At 44.8% G+C, this 20,614-nt stretch overlaps 1 protein-coding gene and 1 pseudogene across 11 annotated transcripts in view; one reads left to right on the forward strand and one right to left on the reverse strand.

Moving 5' to 3' along the window:
* Positions 1-20,614, forward strand: part of MID1 (midline 1) — a 671,868-nt gene that overhangs the window by 453,354 nt on the left and 197,900 nt on the right. For 2 of the 11 annotated variants that reach the window (XM_019928550.3, XM_073798992.1), the window contains exon 1: positions 16,792-17,087. The exons of 5 other annotated variants lie outside the window; for them this stretch is intronic. The gene's annotated coding sequence lies outside the window, so the exon portion shown is untranslated. Of the gene's footprint in view, positions 1-16,780; positions 17,088-20,614 lie in introns of those variants that run through there. 4 more of the 11 variants (XM_019928545.3, XM_073798994.1, XM_019928551.3 and 1 more) reach the window with 3 other exon arrangements.
* On the reverse strand, positions 5,071-5,539 carry LOC109548876 (large ribosomal subunit protein uL23 pseudogene; annotated as a pseudogene).

Raw genomic sequence — 20,614 nt, forward strand, 5'->3', positions numbered from 1 at the left:
GTGTGATGACAAACTGAGGTATGGTAAAGGGTTGCTGTAGGACTGAGAGCCTGCAAACTTCACCTTTTCCCATCTCCTGGGTAAGGAGTGTCAGGAAGGAAAAACTTTTCCTGTACTCTCTTAGGTTTATTCATTGGGGCCTGCGAGTTAAACTAGCAAAAGCCAGATGAACAGGATAAATGGCACACACAGTGCTAACAACACTTACGTGCACTGGAGTTCACAGAAAAGGAATCAAACTGAAAGAAGCAGTTAGACTCGAGGGCTTATGTACCCTTTTCACAAAGAAAGGAGGGTTTGGGCTTCAAGGAACAATAAAATGTGAGGAAGTGACTAGGAGAGATGTGGAGGGACTCCTAGAAGATAAGGGCTATTTTCGTGCAGTCTGTGCACACTCATCTTGGTGTTAACACTCTGTCTTCCATGATAAGAGTCACGCTCCTCTCCCTGGTGAAGGGGGTGGGGGGTAGGAGAGACCTTACACAGAGGGAAATTTATGCCGATTTTAGACAGGTAAGAGGAGGACGGAGAACTCTGCCTACATCTCTTGGTTCTCAGTTGCCTTCAGCCCAAAATAATCCTGATGCCAAAGTGGTATATTTGGGGGTGGCCTATTCTGACCTGCTTCAGACGGTAAACACATCAGGCTTGGAGCTTGCAGTAGCCGATGTCACTCAGGCCTGGCTTTGTACGTAGCAATGCCCTCACGCAAGGCCCCGAGCTTGGTTTAATGATTTATTGTCTGCCTTCCAATAAAACTTTATATATGGACACTGAATATGGATTTCATATACTTTTCACATGACAGGAAACAGAATTCTTTTGATTTTCTTTTCAACCATTGGAAAATGTTAAAAGCCATCCTCAGCTGGTAGACCGTCCAATAACAGGTGGTGGGTAGGAGTTGGCCAGAGGGCGGGAGTTTGGAGAAGGGCGCTGATCTAGAGAAGCGCTTCCCAAAGCTGATCTAGAGAAGCGCTTCACCATCGGCCCCACCTGGGAACTAGGCAGAAATGCACATTTCCAGGCCGCACCCCAGACTTTGCTGAATCAGAAACTCTGAGGCGGGGCCCTGTAATTGTGTTTTAACGATCGCTCGAGGAGATTCTGATGCCTGTTTGAATTTGAGAACCACTGTTCTAGACAGACCTCTGGTTCCCCACTGCTCATTCTAATTCCCTAGGGGAGCTCTTTAACAATCTCTCTGCCCAAGCTCAGCCCAGATCCATTAAATCAGACTCTCTGGGGGTAGGACCCAGTCACCAATATCTTTTTTTTTAAATTGAAGTATAGTTGATTTACAATGTTGTGTTAATTACCGCTGTACAGCAAAGTGATTCAGTTACACATATATATGCATATATATACATTCTTTTTTTATATTCTTTTCCATGATGGTTTATCATAGGATATTGAATATAGTTCCCTGTGCTATACAGTAGGACCTTGTTGTTTATCCATTCTCTATATAAAAGCTTACATCTGGGCTTCCCTGGTGGCACGGTGTTTGGGAGTCCGTCTGCCGATGCAGGGGACACGGGTTCGTGCCCCAGTCCAGGAAGATCCCACATGCCGCGGAGCGGCTGGGCCCGTGAGCCATGGCCGCTGAGCCTGCGCATCCGGAGCCAGTGCTCCTCAACGGGAGAGGCCACAACAGCGAGAGGCCCGCGTACAGCAAAGCAAAAAAAAAAAAAAAAAAAGCTTACATCTGCTAATCCCAACCTCCCACTCCGTCCCTCCTCCACCCCCTCCCCCTTGGCAACCACCCGTCTGTTCTCTATGTCCCTGATTCTGTTTCTGTTTCTTAGGTTCATTTGTGTTGTATTTTAGATTCTACATGTAAGTGGTATCATATGGTACTTGTATGTTCATAGTAGCACTATGCACAATAGCCAAGACAAGGCAACAACCTAAATGTCCATCGACAGATGAGTGGATGAAGAAGAGGTGGTGCATATATACACAGTGGAATACTACTCAGCCGTAAAAAAGAATGAAATAATGCCATTTGCAGCAACATGGATACAACTAGAGATGATCATACTAGGTGAAGTAAGCCAGAAAGAGAAAGACAAGTACCAGTAGCTTTTAAATCTCCTCCAGGTGATTTCAGTGGGCAGACAAGACAACTCATGCTTCCGTCGTACAAGTAACACAGAGAGTTTGACTTGCCTGAGATACGCAACAAAAAAAATAGATATGACATAGTCCAGTTAGGCTTTTTTAGACACATGAGCCTTAAAATAGTACATCTGGTGATGGAATATATTTGCCAGCAGCTTCAGGGGTCATGTTGTCTTTTATTAGTAGCACTGATTACTTTAAAAACACATCTGGAAACATGCCCTCAATAAAATGAAAACTGGTTTTAGAAACTATAATTGGAAGAAATAAGGTGCAGAGGTGCAGGACAGGCCCATCTGCAAGCACTTTGGGGCTGAAGCCAGACCTCCAAGATCTGGAGAGAGGACAGAACTCTGAGAGCGTCTGAAGGTCATTGCCTACCCTGGAGCTACTTGCCCGTGTATCTGAGCGATTGTTTCCTAGTCCATATCTGGAGCACACAAGTGAGTTACAGTCTTGAATGTCATTAATAACAGTGAGAAACCAACATTTGCACACTTGTGATGGGTTTTCTGACTCTTAAGGACTCCTGTGCCTTGGGTGTTTTTAAAGGGAACTTTTTTTTTTTTTTTTTTTTGCGGGACGTGGGCCTCTCACTGTTGCGGCCTCTCCTGTTGTGGGGCACAGGCTCCGGACGCGCAGGCTCACGGGCCCAGCAGCTCCGCGGCATGTGGGATCTTCCCGGACCGGAGCACGAACCCGTGTCCCCTGCATCGGCAGGCGGACTCTCAACCACTGCGCCACCAAGGAAGCCCTAAAGGGAACTTTTTTTTAACTGAAGTATAGTTGCTTTACAATGTTGTGTTAGTTTCAGGTATACAGCAAAGTAATTCAGGTATATAATTTTTTCCAGATTATTTTCCATTAGAGGTTATTACAAGATATCGAATAGTGTTCCCTGTGTTATACACTAAATCCTTGTTACTTATCTAGTTTATATATAGTAGTGTGTATCTGTTAATCCCATACTCTTAATTTATCCCTCCCCTCCCTTTCCTTTTCTATGTCTGTGAGTCTATTTCTGTTTTGTATATGGGTTCATTTGTATTATTTTTTAGATTCCACATATAAGTAATATCATGTCATATTTGTTTTTCTCTGTCTGCCTTACATCACTTAGGATGATAATCTCTAGGTCCATCCATGTTGCTGCATATGGGATTGTTTCATTCTTTTTTATGGCTGAGTAGTATTCCACTGTATATATATGTACCACCTCTTCTTCATCCATTCATCTGTTGATGGGCACTTAGGTTGCCTCCATGTCTTCACTATTGTAAGTAGTGCTGCTGTGAACATTGGGGTGCATGTATGTTTTTGAATTAGAGTTTTTGTCTTTTCTCGATGTATGACCAGGGGTGGGATTGCTGGATCATACGGTAGGTCTATTTTTAGGTTTTTGAGGAACCTGCATATCGTTTTCCATAGTGGCTGCACCAATTTACATTCCCACCAACAGTGTAGGAGGCTTTTAAAGGGAACTTTCAAACGATGAATGCTTTGTTCTGATTTTCTCAGCAAAGCCTTCAGCATATCTGTGCATTCCATGGACAGAGGAACACAGGCTTTGTACGCAAAATACAGCTGGAGACAGTGAGGCCCGGTAGAAACCGAGCCACATGACGATTCCAAGTGGAGTCGTACAAACTGACCATTGGGTGTTTTCATTGTTTCGGGAGTCCCCTCATCGTAATACAAGCCACGATTTGTGGGTGATTGCTATGTGCTGCATTCTCAGAGTTCTGTGATTAAGAGCAGGTTTTCAGGGGCTAGTCAGCCTGAGTACATAAACCAGGAGCTGTGGCCTCTTAGCTTTGTGACCTTGGTGAGACACTTTGCCCCTCTGTGCCTCAGTTTTCTCTCAGAAAGTGGGGATGGTGATATGCGTGCCTGTTCTCCTCGGGGCAAAGGAGAATTCAGCGCGCTCACAAGCACTTGGCATGTAGTAAACACTCAGTAAAAGTTAAATAACATTAACTGTAAACAAGTCGCCTCATTCAAATCACAATAACTTTGAGGGAGAATAAGCAGATGGGCCATAGTCACAGTTAGTAAGTGTGAGTTGATAGTTGGACTGAGGCTGTTTTCAGAATCAGCGCTCTTAGCCAGTGTGCTACACTGTGTTGATTGGGATTGAGAAACCAAGTACTTATGGGCAGTGGTTTTTTCCATGTGTAGCATAAACGTTTTGGCTTCCTTCATATATCCCTGGACCTGCTTTCTTTCTAGACCATCTTCCACTGCCTCCAGACTCCCCCTCCCACAGGAGACTGAGGCAGAGAGGTGGCCCCTCCTTCCAACAGCTCCCCTGACTGCGTTCCCATCTCAGTCAATGGGGACTTCATTTTTCCAGCAGTTTCAGCAAAGAACTTGGAAGTTATCCTAGTCTCCTCTGTTTCTCTGATACATTCACTCTGTCTGCAGATCACACTGGCTCTATCTTTACAATCACCATGCAGAATCTAGCCAGGTCTCCCCACCTCCACCGTTATACCTTCCACCACCACCGCTTACCTGGGTGACCACAAGAGCCTCGTCAGCGACTTTCCTTGTGTCTAACAGGCTGCTGTCCTCCCGGCAGTCACACTGAACTCTAAAAAGTCACTCCTCGGCTCCAGATCGTCCACGTCTCCCCGCCTTGCTCCACGGGAAACCCAAAGCTCTTCCCATAATCTGCTAGACCCGAGATGACCTACAAACACTGCCCCCCAACACACACACACACACACACGCATCCAGACACATTCCTGAGACCCCAGCTCCTACTGCTGTCATCCTTACTTTGCCCTGACCTCAGAGCTTCTGCAGTCGCTGTTCCCTCTGCCTGGATGACTCTGCCCCGTCCATCGTCAAGGCTGAAAGTCATGCTTCCTCTCCCTTCCTTAGAATTTTTTTTTTTTTAATAGTGAAAACTTTTCTATTTAGAATTAGTCAGCTGGACTCAGTTTAGATGACCCCAATTTGGTTGGCAACATCCAAAGCGTCATAGTCAGGAGCCGGTCGAACATATGCCTCTTCTCTCCATCAGGCCTGATCGGGGCGTTGACCTTAGCCACGTCAATGTCATAGAGCTTCTTCACAGCCTGTTTGATTTGGTGCCTGTTGGCCTGACATCCACAGTGAACACCGCTGTGTTGCTGTCTTCTCTTTTCTTCATGGCTGAGTCGGTGGTGAGGGGGAACTTGATGATGGCATAGTGGTCAAGCTTGTTTCTCCTAGGGGCGCTCTTCCGAGGATATGTGGGCTGCCTCCTGAGCCGCAGTGTTTTGGGCCATCGGAAGGTGGGTGACGTCCGGATCTTCTTTTTTTTGTGGCTGTGGACGCCTTTCAACACTGCTTTCTTGGCCTTCAAAGCCTTTGCTTTGGCTTCGGCTTTGGGAGGGGCAGGGACTTGCTTCTTCGCCTTCGGCGCCATCTTCGTGAAAAGGGCTTTTTTCCTTCCTTAGAGCTTTGCTCAAATATCACCCTCTAAAATATCAACTTCCCAAGCCCACCAGTACTCCCTGCCCTTTTACCTCTCTCACCATCAGACCCACTTTACATTTATTTGTTGACTGATCTCTGGCTCCCTTCACTGACAGGCATGCTCAGGCAGGCTTCAGCCTGTCTGCACCTGTCTGCCTGCCCCTCCACCGCCTGGCACATAGTAGTCACTCAATAAATAGTTGCTGGATGAGTGATTGGCCGTTCGAGCATAAGGAAGGCGTACCAGTGCATGTTTTGTTAGCACAAGGTTAATGCGTGCAAGCCCTCAGCCTCTTTTTCTTTCTTTTTTTTTTAAACATCTTTATTGGAGTATAATTGCTTTACAATGGTGTGTTAGTTTCTGCTTTATCTTTTTCTTATAGGAGGCGCTTGTCCTTACACTTGAGACCTTTGGATGCCCTGAGAGTGATGAAAATCAATTCACAGAGATCTACAGATACTATGTGTTGCTAATGAAATCAATGGTTAAAGCATTAATGTACAAATTAGCTTTGAGTGAGGGGGAAAAAAAACACAAACACTTCATGGACTGCATTCCTAACTGTGGAAATGAATCACAGGAATGTATTCCATCGGGAAATCCACTGGGGACTTTTGAATGGAGAAGGGAAACCTCATTCACAGTCCTAAAGAAATAGGTCTAAAAGCTACATCCTGCCCTTCACGGCACAAACAGCGACACTTTTCTCAATGAGGAATCTCCTATCAATAGACATATATATATTTTTTACTCCCTAACTACAAATGATCAGGTGAACACAGTCTAAATTTAGAGAACCATTCAAGGTAAATACAAATCATGAAAGTGCTTCAGTTTGTTTTCACATGTGATGGTAAACTCCTAGCTTATCTCGAAGGTGCAGTGTGATGCTTTGGGAGGTGGGTCTGGACTAGGGGGCAGCATCGTGCTGGAAAGAGCACCGGTTTGGGCGTCAGAGAGATGTGTTCCAATTTCCCATATACAAACCATAAACTGGCCTTATCTTCAAGAGGACCTGCTGCATCACTGGACCATGACAGATACAGGACCCTTTCGTTTCCTCCCTTTTTACTCAGCGTAAATACCTCCTGGTGGGTTTTATTGGATGAAGTAGCATGTCTCTCTAGTGCACGTATCCACTTTTTAATTTAAGGTTTAACTGAGACCTCTTAGTGTGTGGTGTATCAGCTTGTTTTAAGTTCCTTTAGTTGGGTTAGATTAGTTTGCCCAGTCGAAGGTAAGTATCACCAATTGGTTAGTTTCTAAAGATGACCATAACAGAATGATCTCTTCCCCACACAGATATAGTTTAGGAGAAATATCAGTAGGTCTTTCTTTTTTAAAAAATTCTTATTATTTTATTTATTTTTGGCTGCATCGGGTCTTCGTTGCTGCGCGTGGGCTTTCTCTAGTTGCGGCGAGCTGGGGCTACTCTTCGTTGCGGTGCGCGGGCCTCTCATTGCGGTGGCTTCTCTTGTTGTGGAGCACAGGCTCTAGCCGTGCGGGCTCCAGTAATTGTGGCACACAGGCTCAGTAGTTGTGGCTCATGGGCTCTAGATCGCAGGCTTAGGAGTTGCGGTGCACGGGCTTAGTGGCTCCGCGACATGTGGGATCTTCCCGGACCGGGGCTCGAACCTGTGTCCCCTGCATCGGCAAGCGGATTCTTCACCACAGCGCCACCAGGGAAGGCCCTCAGTAGGTCTTTCTGATATAACATAGATAATGCTACGAATAAGAGTATAGTTATCTTGTTCATTGTATGATGTTTTTTGAATCACTCCCATTAAGATGATTTCAAATAGCGACACTTTATAAAATAGGCAATATAAGTCCTTCCTTTTGTAAATTAGTAAGTTATAGGAGAAGTACAATAAAGCCTCGTTTGAATGCAGTTTCTCAGACGTTTAGAACTCTTTAATAAATATGGAGAAAGCTAAGGCACCTCGTGTTCATCGTCTGCTTTTGTTTCCTTACCACAACTCAATGTTTAGGTTGTATCAGGGGACTAGTATAGGAAAGCCTCCCTCAGTACGTGTGACTTTTCATAGTGGTTTCCAGCAGAGGAAAAGCTCATCATGAGCTGCCTAGTCCTAAGGAAATAAGGGCAAATATTATTTCCTTGGCTTTTAAAAAAAAGAGTAAAACATACCCCAGATCTGTGTCTAGCAAAGGAAAGAGACATGTGAACCATGATCCTTAAGTAGTTTTTATCTTTACCTTCTTAAAGCCATCTTCAAGCAAGTATTGATATTGCATGTGAAGTGGGAGAGGGTTTTCATCAATCAGCAAAAAATACAGCAATTTCAGCGATCATTCTGTGCGTCTGGGAAGTGTCAATCTAAAGGGTAAAGTATTGTCTTTTTACAGGCAAGGAGCTCAAGTCCTGTTCAAAGCTTCTTTTGATTAAAATTTCTGTTCACCTTCTGTCCATGTAATTATCAGTGAACCAGCCTGATTTGCTTGTTTCTAACATATACACACTGAGCTCTGATTCACAAAAGTTAATTCTTTTTCATCTTTAAGTCTAATTTGAAAATCAGCTTCGGGCATTAAAATGTTAAAGGTTTGGGAGACTAATCCTTTTCATCTATGATAAAAGTAAGAAATCATTTTCATATATAAGAAAAGTCAGAGCGATAAAAGAATAAGGATAAAGAGTAAAGTGGTAATAATCTGAAGAACAGTAACCAGCTATTCCTAGCCATACTTAAGCCCCCCCCCCCAAGAGGATTTAAATCAAGAATGATTCCAATTAGGAGTAAGAAGAAAATGGGGTTTTTGATTAGTCGAATGAATTATTAAGACATCTGGGTTTTAGAATCTTCATTCCTGGAGATCTAGAAGAAGGTTTGTTGAAAACAGTTTGGATTAGGACTCATATATGTGTTACTCGCTACGCATGGCAAATCAGTCATAAACTCTGAGTATGTTAAATCTGTGGTGGGAGAGAGAAAAAAAGCCAATCAGATCATATGTGCATGAGGTGGTGACATGGCACTTGGGGTTCAGAATTGGCCATCAGGCGTGTAACTTCTCTAAAGCTTCACTCTGACTCTTTGGTCAACTATGGGCTAGATAATCATAAAATATTGCTAGTTTACAGGAAGTGAATTTGAGGACAGGAAATTGAGTTAATAACCAGCGAATATCTTTTTGTTTCTTTTGAATTAGTTTAATTTTTTAAAATTTATTTTATTTATTTTTGTCTGCGTTGGGTCTTCATTGCTGCATGCGGGCTTTCTCTAGTTGAGGCGAGCGGGGGCTACTCTTTGTTGCGGTGCACGGGCTTCTCATTGCTGTGGCTTCTCTTGTTGCGGAGCACGGGCTCTAGGCGTGTGGGCTTCAGTAGTTGCAGCACACAGGCTCAGTAGTTGTGGCTCACAGGCTCCAGAGCACGGGCTCAGTAGTTGTGGCGCACGGGCTAAGTTGCTCCGCGGCATGTGGGATCTTCCCAGACCAGGGCTCGAACCCGTGTCCCCTGCATTGGCAGGTGGATTCTCAACCACTGCGCCAGCAGGGAAGCCCCTCGTTAATTTTTATCAAAGTAATACATGTTCAAAGTACAGATATACTAAAGACATGTAATGAGAAATAGCTTTTCCTACCCCATCCCACTCCATTCTAGGAGTAATCACTTTCAACTTGTAAAATTTCCTCTGGTATGTGCTTTCATATTTTCCATAATGTGCTTTTACTACTACTTCTTGGTTTATGAACTTTAGACATTATCTTTAACATCCTACATATATCAAAAAGGAATTACCTCTCTTACACATCCCCACCCCACTTCCTCTTAATATAATCATTTCAGTTAGGAATTGTGTTCATCTAGTAACACAAATTCCAAAACATTAGCTCAAACAAATTAGCAGTTTATTTTTCTCACAAAACATGAAGTTAAGGGCTCATTAGGAGACTCCAAGATGTCATCAGCAATCTAAGATCCTTCTACCTTTCCTTTTTTCCAGGTTTACCATGTATTGCATCCTCATGGCAACAGAATTGTCCCACTACATCAGGCATTGCAATCGTATTCCTGGTGAGGAAGCCTGGGAAGGGCAAAGGGCATACAGTCTGTGTCTCCTTTAAAGGGCTTTCCCAGAAGCCTTACACAGCAGCTTCTATTAAAATTCCATAGGTCATCATAGTTTCACATGACCACCCACACCTGCAAGGGAGGCTGGGAAATGTTCTTCAGCTGAACACATTTCTGCCCCCAAATCAACACCCGTAGTCTCTGCCACAGTAGTGTGCTGTGCTATGCTTCCTTTTTTGTGCATTCTTTTGTTTTTCCTGGAGTTAATAATGGCCTCACCTTTTGCTTATATTTATGTATATCTGTTCATTCTCAAATGTGATCTATCAGTATCATTTTGTTCCCTGGTGACCTACCTCCAGGAATCCTCCATCCTCCTGGTACAAATTAGCCTCGGGCCTTTCTAAGACTGCTGCATCTATCCTCTTGGACTTTATTGTCTTTGTGTTTCTCTGTTTTCTGAGTCCCATTGTCTTATCTTTCTTGGTTAATTCCCTCCTTTTGCTAAAACACATCTTTGAGTGGATTCCAATGGAAGAATACATGGGATGCAAAAATGTTGAGTCTTTGTATGAAAATAATTGCATTTTATCCTGGTATTTGATAAATCGTATGAGTTGGTATACAATTATCAGTTAGAGATCTTTCTTTCTTTTTTTTTTTTTTTTTTGCGATTCATGGGCCTCTCTCTGTTGTGGCCTCTCCCCGTTGCGGAGCACAGGCTCTGGACGCACAGGCTCAGCGGCCATGGCTCACAGGCCTAGCCACTCCGCAGCATGTGGGATCTTCCCAGACCGGGGCACGAACCTGTGTCCCCTGCATCAGCAGGCGGACTCTCAACCACTGTGCCACCAGGGAAGCCCGAGATCATATTTTATCTCAAAACTTTATAGCTCCTACCTTCTAGTGTTGCAGTTGATAAGTGTATAATAAATCTATTAGCAAAGTTTCATTATTTAGAAAGAAGAGGACCTTCTACTAGTGGAAGTTTTAAGATTATTATTATTACTATTATTCACAACAATTCAGTGAACATTTTTTATTGACTGATTGATCATATCCTCTGTGCTACTTGTTAGAAGGGACATACAGCAGTCCCTTGGCTAGGCTATAGTAGAGTTATTCAATCAAACTCCAATCTAGGTGTTGCTGTGAAGGTATTCTGTAGACGTGGTTAACATCTATAATCGGTTGACTTTAAGTAAAGGAGATTATCTTTGATAGCGTTGGTGGGTTTGTCCATTCAGCTGAAGAGCAAAACTGAGTTTTCCCTGAGGAAGAAGAAATTTTGCCTGATAACTATAGAATGAGCTCCTATCCACCTGCCCTATGGATGTCAGACGTACCAGTACTCATAATCACATAAGTCAAGTTCTTGTAATACATTTCAATATATATGTTAAATATGCCATTGGTTCTGATTCTCTAAAGAAGCCAGACTGATAAAGGTCTCAATGACCTCAGAATCTAGAAAAGTGGTTAATAAGAGAAGTAAAAGATAAATTATTATAATAATTTTTCTCTTATAAATTTAAATGTAAGATTATAGTAAAAAAAAGTAGATGATTCCGAAATTGAAGAATTACTCTTGAGAAGTAAGATATTATTAAGTTGACATGAAGCAGAAGGTTCAATTGGGAATGTAGAGAATTTTTGAAAGTAGGGGAATTACACAAAAGCCTTTGCTCAATTCATGTATAAACCTTTATCAGATCATTAAGAGGAAAATAACGAAGGATTGCCATAGTTAATCAACAAAAACTAAACAATGTCAAAATATTTCACCTCTAAAAGCATAGAATCATTAAATGGTAAGTTATAGTTAAAATTTAAGATAACATGATTGTTTTAACTCCTTAATTTTCACGTGATGAAATGTCAAGCTCAATTTATTTAAAATTGAGCCCTGATGACTAGTCAGCCCTGTCCTGTCTGAAAGTCTGCCCTTTAGGATATATTCTCCTAAAAGTTTCCTCATGGTGTGTCTATTTGTTCTGTTTCTATATCCACAGATTTCTTCCCTTCTTTCCAGAGTCTGTCATCCAAATTCATACAGTAAGCAATAGTTGCAAAAAACTTCCCCATATATGATTTCATTTGTCTTAGTCCATTTGAGCTGCTGTAACAAAGTACCATAGACTGGGTGGCTTATAAACAACAGAAATATATTTCTCACAGTTCTAGAGGCCAGGGGTTCCAAGATCAAGGTTCTGACAGATTCTGGGTGTGGTGAAAGCCTACTTCCTGCTGCAGACGGCCGTCCTCTTTCTGTGTCCTCAGGTAGCAGAAGGGGCAAGAGAGCTCTCTGGGGTCTCTTTTACAAGGGCACTAATCCCATGCCTGGGGGCTCCACCCTCATGACCTGATCACCTCCCAAAGATACTACCTTCTAATACCATCATATTGGGGGTTAGGATTTCAACATATGAATTTGGGGAGGGACGCAAATATTCAGTCCCTAATTTGCCCAACTGTCCCCTGAAAAACCTTGGGCTTAGAGATGTCATTTGGTTTACATGACATCTATCAGCCAGTTTTGTGGCCACATTAACATCAAAAATGGACTCCAAATCGTATTTGCAACCCATGCTTGTAGTTTGCCACATTGCTTTGGTTAACCGACTGAACGAAACTCACTGAATGAGTACTTGTACTCAGTGAGTAGAAACTTGTTTCTTTTTTATGACATCCTATAAGAACTATAGGTGGGATTTTCTTTCTTTTCTTTTTGTTTTTCCTAAGTAGGGACTCATGTCCTTGTCCACTTAAATCACCTACACTAATCACCTCAGATTTTCCATGGCTGCCATAAGCATAAAACAACTGGATTTCTGGAACTTCTGAGGGAGAATAAAATGTCTTTTCATAGCCGCTCAAGACTGTGCCCTTGCAGCAGGCGTTTTCCAGGTGGCTGACTGGCACGTTCAGCTTGGTTTTCATTGACTTTTGACGATATGTCCTGATACATATTTCAGTAAACTATAGGAATAGTCAACCATTTTTTATGTACACATAATCCCATATGCTTTGACCTAACAGAACACTGAAAGAGGTAGCATAGGTACTGTTAATTGTCCTCTCAGGTGTCATCCCAGTGTCCATCCATGTCCAGTAGGGCCTGTCCAAGACCACTGGCCCAGGAACCCATGTTATGTTTGCTGTGGAGGTCTGTTTATAACCAAACCTGCCCTTAACTACACAGGATCATCACCTCGGCTGCTGTCTTAGGAAAGATTTGCCAAGACTACCACATCCCTTCAGCTGCCATTTGCAAATGCTGTTAATCACAGCCCAGGGAACAGAACATCTGAACCTTTGGTGAAGCACGTTTCTTTACTTGCTTCAGTTTACTTGCTTACGCTGTTTCCAGTAAGTGGATCTAATCCTCGCTTAACGGACAACCCCTAAAGGGCCGTTTATCGAATTAGAAATGTTGAAAAACTATGGTTATTTGTAAATGAAAAAGTAGACTTCATTTATTTACGTTGTTCCCTTTTCTTAAGAGTTTTTTAAAAATTAATTAATTAATTTTTGGCTGCGTTGGGTCTTCGTTGCTGTGCACGGTCTTTCTCTAGTTGCGGCGAGCGGGGGCTACTCTTTTGTTGCTGTGCGCAGGCTTCTTATTGCGGTGGCTTGTCTTTTTGCGGAGCACGGGCTCTAGGCACACGGGCTTCAGTAGTGTGGCTCACGGGCTTTAGACCGCAGGCTTAGTAGTCGTGGCGCACGGGCTTAGTTGCTCCGCGGCATGTGGGATCTTCCCAGACCAGGGCTCGAACCCATGTCCCCTACGTTGGCAGGCGGATTCTTAACCACTGCGCCACCAGGGAAGACCCTTCTTAAGAGTTTTAGGAATCATTTCTGGAGACAGCATATTTTACAACAAAAAGCAGGGTAATTCTCATCCCAAACACATAAGTTTAATTCCTAGTACAGCAATTGATAGCTCTCAGACCTTGGGTTCTTTGCCTCAGCGATCCTGTGTGTTCACGCTTAGCCTGATAGTGGTGACGTCTGTGTTTTTGTATTTGGTGCAGATGAAATGGTGCATATTTGTAAAGTGCCTGGCAAAATGCCTGGCTTATACTCATATGTAGTAGATGTGAGTAGACACTCATAAGTAGTGTTTGTTAATAACCCCACCGTAGGCGTTCCTGGCCTTATGCATAATGAGAAGATGGGAGAGAGAACCATCAATCCATCACTGTATCTCTTACCAGTGGAACTGCCCTTTCATGCACCTCCCAGAGATTATCGTATACGTATTCCTCTTAGAGATCTTGTCATCTATAGCTGATAAGATGTCTATTATGTACACGCAGAAGTGTGTGATGCCTTCATATGAAAACGTAGAAAATAGACTGTGTCACAAATACGTCCATGAAGGTAAGGTTCTGTTTTAGGAGGCTGGTCTCTTCTCTTGCACTCTGACCTTGGATGTGGGAGTGTTAGGATAAAGATGGCATTATGCTTATTGTTGTCATAAATACAGAATAGATATTAAATTATGGTAAAAGTGTAACTTTAATAGTTGAATTTCCCAAGAGATTCTTTTCCCTTCCATAACATGGCATTGGCCGCAGTCACATTGGTGTCCCTTTTCTCAGGGAAGCATTTCGTTCTCTTTCCGCACACGTTTGTTGACTACCTCCTGCGCTGTGGGCGCGTGGGTACGACGAAGGTGGCTGGGTTACAAAGATGAATAGGATACCATTCTTGCCCTCGAGAGTTTTTTAGTTTGCTAAGAGAGACAAATTGAAGAATAGAAGGTTACGGTGCAACTTAGACGTGAAACAGCAGAGATGTATCACGGTTTGCTCAAGCTGCTGCTTACCGTCTCCTGGCTCAGCACAGCTCTTCCCACCTCTGTGTTTAGGGTCCTTACTGCGGGAAACAAGGGACTGTTAACACTATGGAAATTGGCAAAGACTGCAACAAATCTGGGCTTTTTTTTTTTTTTTTTTTGAGAGCTGGTTGTGAAACATTTACCAGCACATCACTCAGTGTCTATAAACTGTAGAGAGGAGAGAAGGGATTACTTTGTCTTGGGGCGTTTGGGGAAGCCACAAAAGAGTGGTGACATTTTGACCTTGTAGGATGGGGTGGGAACGGGCCAAAGGAGAAGAAAGATGGATGAAACTTTGACAGGGCCCAGAGATTGCAGGAGGAAATCCCAGGTCATATTTGCCTTGGAGGTGATGACAGCTGAAGGCAAATGCAGTCGTGAGAAGCTTCTGTTGAAGGTGATAAATAGATATGCCTTGGGATTTAACTCCCGTGATATTTAATGGTAGCAGCCCTGGGTAGTTTCCTGTGTCCTGGGGCTGAGGGCATACCTAGGTCAGGAATAGGTACAGTATTTCTTGAAGTGAATCAGCGTCCTTTGGCACTGGGATAAAATGCAGATTCCCAGGCTCCTCCTCAGACCTATTGATCAGATTCCCTTGGAGTAAGAGGCCCAGGGATTGGTATTTTTCACAATGTCCTCAGAGGTTTCTTTGCACAGTTAAGTTTGAGAACCAGTATTTCAAGGGCGGGTACATCGGTGGTTCTCAGTTGGGTATGATTTTGCCCTTGGTGTTGTCTGGAGACATTAGGGATTGTCATGACTGTGGAAGGGCTCCTGGCATCTGGTGGGCTGAGGCCAGGGATGTTGCTAAACACCCCACAGTGCCCAGCACAGTGCCCACCACAGAGAATGACCTCACCCCAAATGTCAGTAGTGCTGAGGTTGAGAAACCCTGGTCTAGGTCATAATCAAGGGCTCTGTGGTAAATACAAGAGGAGGACTGAGGTCAGCTTGTGTCACTAGGTGGTCCCTTAACTTGCTAAGGTAGCGTGGGGGGGTGGCGGCTGGAACGGGGCTGCAGACCTCCAGGTCCAGATACTGGGCTGCCAAGTTTTCACAGCGCTGGGCACAGCTGACATCTATTGAACCCATACAGCTGACACACCTGAAGCTGCCCATTCATTATTTGCTAAGTTGGGTTTTTTCCCCCTCTCTGATACCAACATTTTTTCTTTCTTGAATTATTCTCACAGAATTTTGGCCACTTCTTTGGGAAAAAACTATATCACTGGTGCTACACAAAGTAGTCTTTGCTCGGCTTGCACTTTTTGCCACCCAAAAGGCAGGTTCCCACTGAGATCATACTGGTTAAGAGTTGAAAAGAGTTACTGTTTACAGGAAACTAAGAAAACAAACTTTGGAAATGCTTTTTTTTTTTTTGGTTGGGTCTTCGTTGCTGCGTGCGGGTGTTCTCTAGTTGGGGTGGCTGTGGTTCAGGGGCTTAGTTGCTCCGCGGCTTGTGGGACCTTCCCAGCCTAGGGCTCGAACCCATGTCCCCTGCATCGGCAGGCGGATTCTTAACCACTGCGCCGCCAGGGTAGCTCTGGAAATGCTTTTTAAGTGTGGGTTTAAGTTTGCTAAGAAGCCAGCTAGCTCTCCTCCCATCCAGCTGAGAGGATGTCCGGTTCGTCCCTTTTAATAAGTTCACCAGATCAACCTTGTAGGTAAGGTGAACCTTAGTGAAAGGTAGACACACTTCTTTAAAATTTTTTTCTTCTTAACCAAACATCAGTGCCTGTTTTTCTAATAACAATTTTATTTAAAATTGTGCCTCGGGCCGTCACTAGTTAAAGATACTTGTTCATTTGCCGTGTTTCAGCAGATTTGTGTGCACGTTCCCATTAAGATTTGTGCTTCTTAGATGGCTATAGAGTTCATCTGTATGGAAATGAGGTGGGTGACACCCTCCTCCCCTGAGTGCTGGTTTCAGTTCAGGTGTTCTGAGTAACAATTTGGTTTCCTCCCCAGTGTTTGGGGCAAGATACCCTTTTGAAAATCCGTCTGATCCCTGAGTGTGCGCTTTTCTGGCTGAAATCATTCTGCCCCTTCCAAATGCTTGCGTGCTTTCAGGGAGCTCTTAAAAGGCCAGGCCTTAAGCTAGTTAAGCTTTGAGCAGACCCAGAGCTGTGAGATAAGAATAGAACGCATCTTTTACTTCGGGAGCTCAGCTCGGAGACTGTTTCCAGCTGCCTCCAATCCTTGAAATCCTGAAAGCTCTCGAATCCTCGCGGAGACAGCCCCTCCGGCTCCCAGGGCCCACCCCCTCCTCCTGATTGGCGAGACTCCTCCGGGGCCCCAGCCAGCCACCTACGACGTCTCTGAGACCCGATTTGAAATAAGAGCCAGGCGGTCCTCGCTTCCCTGCGCCCGACTTTTCATAGGCTAGGAAGCAAAGCTTGAGAAACTTGACGTTGTCTTGGGCAGAGTGCGTGTAGCAACAGATCAAAGAAAAAGAGGAAGAAAACGTGCTCCCAGCTGCCGGGGGATCTCGCTGAGTTGCTTTTGTCTTGCGGGCTTCTGTTGGGTTTGGTGTTTCCCCCTGGAAGACCGCTGCGTGGGCTTCGAGGCGGCTCGCTCCCTGCCGGATGGGTGATGGAAGTCTAAACATGAGGCAGGTGAGCTCCGGGGGGCTGCACGGGTGGGTGGAGAGGGAGGGCGCCGCTTGGGACCCCTGGGATGTGACTCCGGATGAGCAGATGCCTGGCCGAGTCCTTCCATTTGGCGGAAAGACGGGGCTGCATTTTCCTAAAGGAACCCAAGAAGCAGATTTCCTGAGGTTCCCCCCACCTCTCTCCATGGGAATTGGTGATGTCAGGCAGTCATTGTAAAGGGCTTAAGAGCGGTTCTTAGAATATGTAAATCAATTCCAGTTTGCAGCGGCTGGAAGTTATTGTTCAGGATCTATCTCGAGCTCTGAGCCTCTCTCCTATGCTTTGGGTGAGAATAAAGACAACTGAATATCCTGAAAAAGAATTACACGGGGCCTCGTATCTCATTTTGGCTTCCCATCCTGAGCACTTACTGTGTTTATGGCTGAGAAGGCGGAACCAGCCCGAAATTAGCACAGACAGTCCTTCCAGAAAAATGCAGATTTGTTTTTATGTTCTAGCAGTTTTGAAACTGTTATTGCTTCTGGACGTGCGAAGACAGCCCTGAAAGTAGTGAGCTGAGAAACGGCTCGGGGATGACTTCCATGAGTCTTTGAAAAGGCTTCTAAACCAGCAGCTTCTTCTGTGGCTGCGGGGCATGGTGATAAAATTCCTTATCAGCCCAGGCCGAGGTTTATAGCTTTGCCAGTAAGAAAAGAAAAAAGTGAGTGTACCAAGCTAAGAAAAGGGTGTGATTTATAACTCAGCCAAAGTTCTAGAAGAATCTTATGTCAATATTTCAGTATCAAGATCAGTACTCATATAAAGGGCTGAAAGGCTGGAAAAACATGCTAGTAGGCTGACAAGGGCAGAGAATTCCAAGAGGAGCGATACTGCCCTTGCCAGCTCTTAGTAAATGTGGGTGGGAAAAGTTAGCATCCATATTACCACCAGACAAGCTCTGCACTTTCTTCTTCTAAGTGGGTTGGGTGCTGGCCACCCTGTGCGATTTGGGCGAAGTGATTTGCATAGGAAGCAAACTTTGCGTTTAGGGGCTGGGGCGAGGGGGTTAGAACTTTCTGTCCGTTTCCTGCAGCCTGGGGAGGTGAAGCAGAGCCCTCACGGTACGCGCAGGTTTTGAAAAGACCCTCTGCCTCTGGCCCCCTCACCTGCTCGCTGAGCAAGTGTGCTTGGCGAGTGGTAGTGAGCGCAGAAAAGCACGCTTATACCGGCAAGTGCTGTGTGTGTGTGTTTCCAGTCAATTGCTCTTGCCTTGCTGGAGACTGGGCCCCTGATCAGTTTCAGGTTCTGCAAACTTATTGGTCTGACCCCATACTTTTTACGAGCAATCCGATGGGATGGGGAAAAGAAGCGAGAAGCCTAAATGGAAAGGATTTAGCAAAAGGAAAAAGAGGAACGCAAAACATTTTTGACAAAGGTCCTTGGCTGGAACAAAGAAAGTCATTTGATCCAGCGCGGAGCCACCTGTCCTCTCGGTGGTGTCTGAGCTCACTTTTCAGAATCTCTGTTCCCACACGATTCCTCTGGAATGGAGGCACTCCCTGTGCCTGATGCCAGAGGCGTGCTGTCCCGAGCTTGGCATGATTTTTCTCATGCCTGGCTCCTTCTGGCATTCATGTGAATTGGAATTCAGCCCGGTAGTGAAGTTTTAAGGGTACACATGGAGTAACTCCTTAGTCATTTAATGAATGGGCAGCTTTTCTTTTTTTTTTAATATAAATTTATTTACTTATTTATTTTTGGCTGTGTTGGGTTTTCGTTGCTGCGCGCGGGCTTTCTCTAGTTGCAGCGAGCGGGGGCTACTCTTCGTTGCGGTGCGTGGGCTTCTCACTGTGGTGGCTTCTCCTGTTGCGGAGCATGGGCTCTAGGCGCGTGGGCTTCAGTAGTTGTGGCGCGTGGGCTCAGTAGTTGTGGCTCGCGGGCTCTAGAGCTGAGGCTCAGTAGTTGTGGCGCACGGGCTTCGTTCCTCCGCGGCTTGTGGGATCTTCCTGGACCAGGGCTCGAACCCGTGTTCCTTGGATTAGCAGGCGGATTCTTAACCCCTGCGCTACCAGGGAACTCCCAGCAGCTTTTCATCCCACAACTCTGTATGTCCAGTAAGTTTTTGGCCTGTGCAGTCCTTGAAAAGAGGGTGGGCTAGGGGTGGGATGGGAGGTGGGAAAAAAAGGAGGGGGGAAGAGTCATGGCCCATCCAAAGAATCTGGGCAGTCCAGCGTTTCAGGAATCTGACACGTTGTTCCGCAACAGCCAGAACAAGAATGTGGAGGGGAAGGAGATGGTGGAGTTATTGACTTGGATTAATCCTAACCTGATTTGAGTTTCTCTTGGGGGAAAACTTGCATCCAGGTGGGGTGAATTGCACCCACCAGCCAATTTGTCATCTCAGCCCGGCAGCCCCAGCTGGATTTGCAGGGTTAACTATCAAACAGGTCCATGTGTCATCAGCTCAGCAGTGAAATCCAATCTCTTCGCTGAGGAGTGATCCGTCCCTAGGGCTGCACAAATGCTGAACAATGGCGTGGCAGCCGAGAGACCCCCGCCCCTGACTAGCCACAGCGGGTAGCCAGAAGTGGCCTGCAGAATTAGAAAGCTGCCTGGCTGGCGATGAGGTTCAGAGGGGTTTTGCCTTCTGCTAGGTGCAGAGGGATGGTATTCTTTGAGTGTTCCTAAGGTCACGCTGAGTTAGGCCAAAAGAAAAGGGTGAACCCTATTTGCCTTTATCAGGAAGTAATTTTAAAGCGTGTGCCAACCTTTCTCTGCCTTCTGATCATAAGTGGGAAAGTTCTGAAACTTCCTTGAGAAGGAATTTGCTGTGTTCCCAGGGAAAGGAAAGGCATGGCCACCTGTTCTAGCAGCCCAGCCAAAAACAACAGGTTTGCCTGTGGCATTCCCACAACTGCAAATATCCTGAAATAGCACACCACCCATTGTCCCTACAAATAAGAACGAATAATTCTTTCTCTCGCCGGGAAAAAAAAAAATCAGGTTCTTCAGACAAAATTGCCTACCAGATATAGTTTGTGCTTTTAACATCCTGATGATTTTAAAAAACACTCCAAGAGAAGAGGGTACTCACTCTATTTCTGATGGACTGAAACATCCTTGCAGTCGCCTTATAGCGCGAAGGGAAAGGAGAAGGCGGTGAGCCAGCGCTTTAAGCAGCTGCTAAATTCTTCCAAGGCTAGGATGTTGCTGTTACGAGGAAGCTGTGACTCAGTTTGATTTCGCCCGTTTTGCATTCTTCAGATTGGAATTAAAATGCCCAAGGACATCTGGTTTAATAATGAATGTCTTTGTATTAATCTTTCCTTTGAGGATTAGAAAGTCCTTTACGAACATGATCTATTTATTCTCTGCCACATCCCCAGGAGAGAATGAGGTGGCATTTTGATCCTCATTGAACAACTGGTGAGGTGAAGGCGGAGAAAGTTGAAGTATAGAGATAGACAGCAAATTAGGTACAAGTCTGAGATGAATACTACCCACCCAGATCCTGTACAGGCTCAGAATCAACAGTGAATCTAGGGATTAAA

The sequence above is a fragment of the Tursiops truncatus genome, chromosome X (genome assembly GCF_011762595.2).
Source record: "Tursiops truncatus isolate mTurTru1 chromosome X, mTurTru1.mat.Y, whole genome shotgun sequence".
NCBI classification, from domain to species: domain Eukaryota; kingdom Metazoa; phylum Chordata; class Mammalia; order Artiodactyla; family Delphinidae; genus Tursiops; species Tursiops truncatus.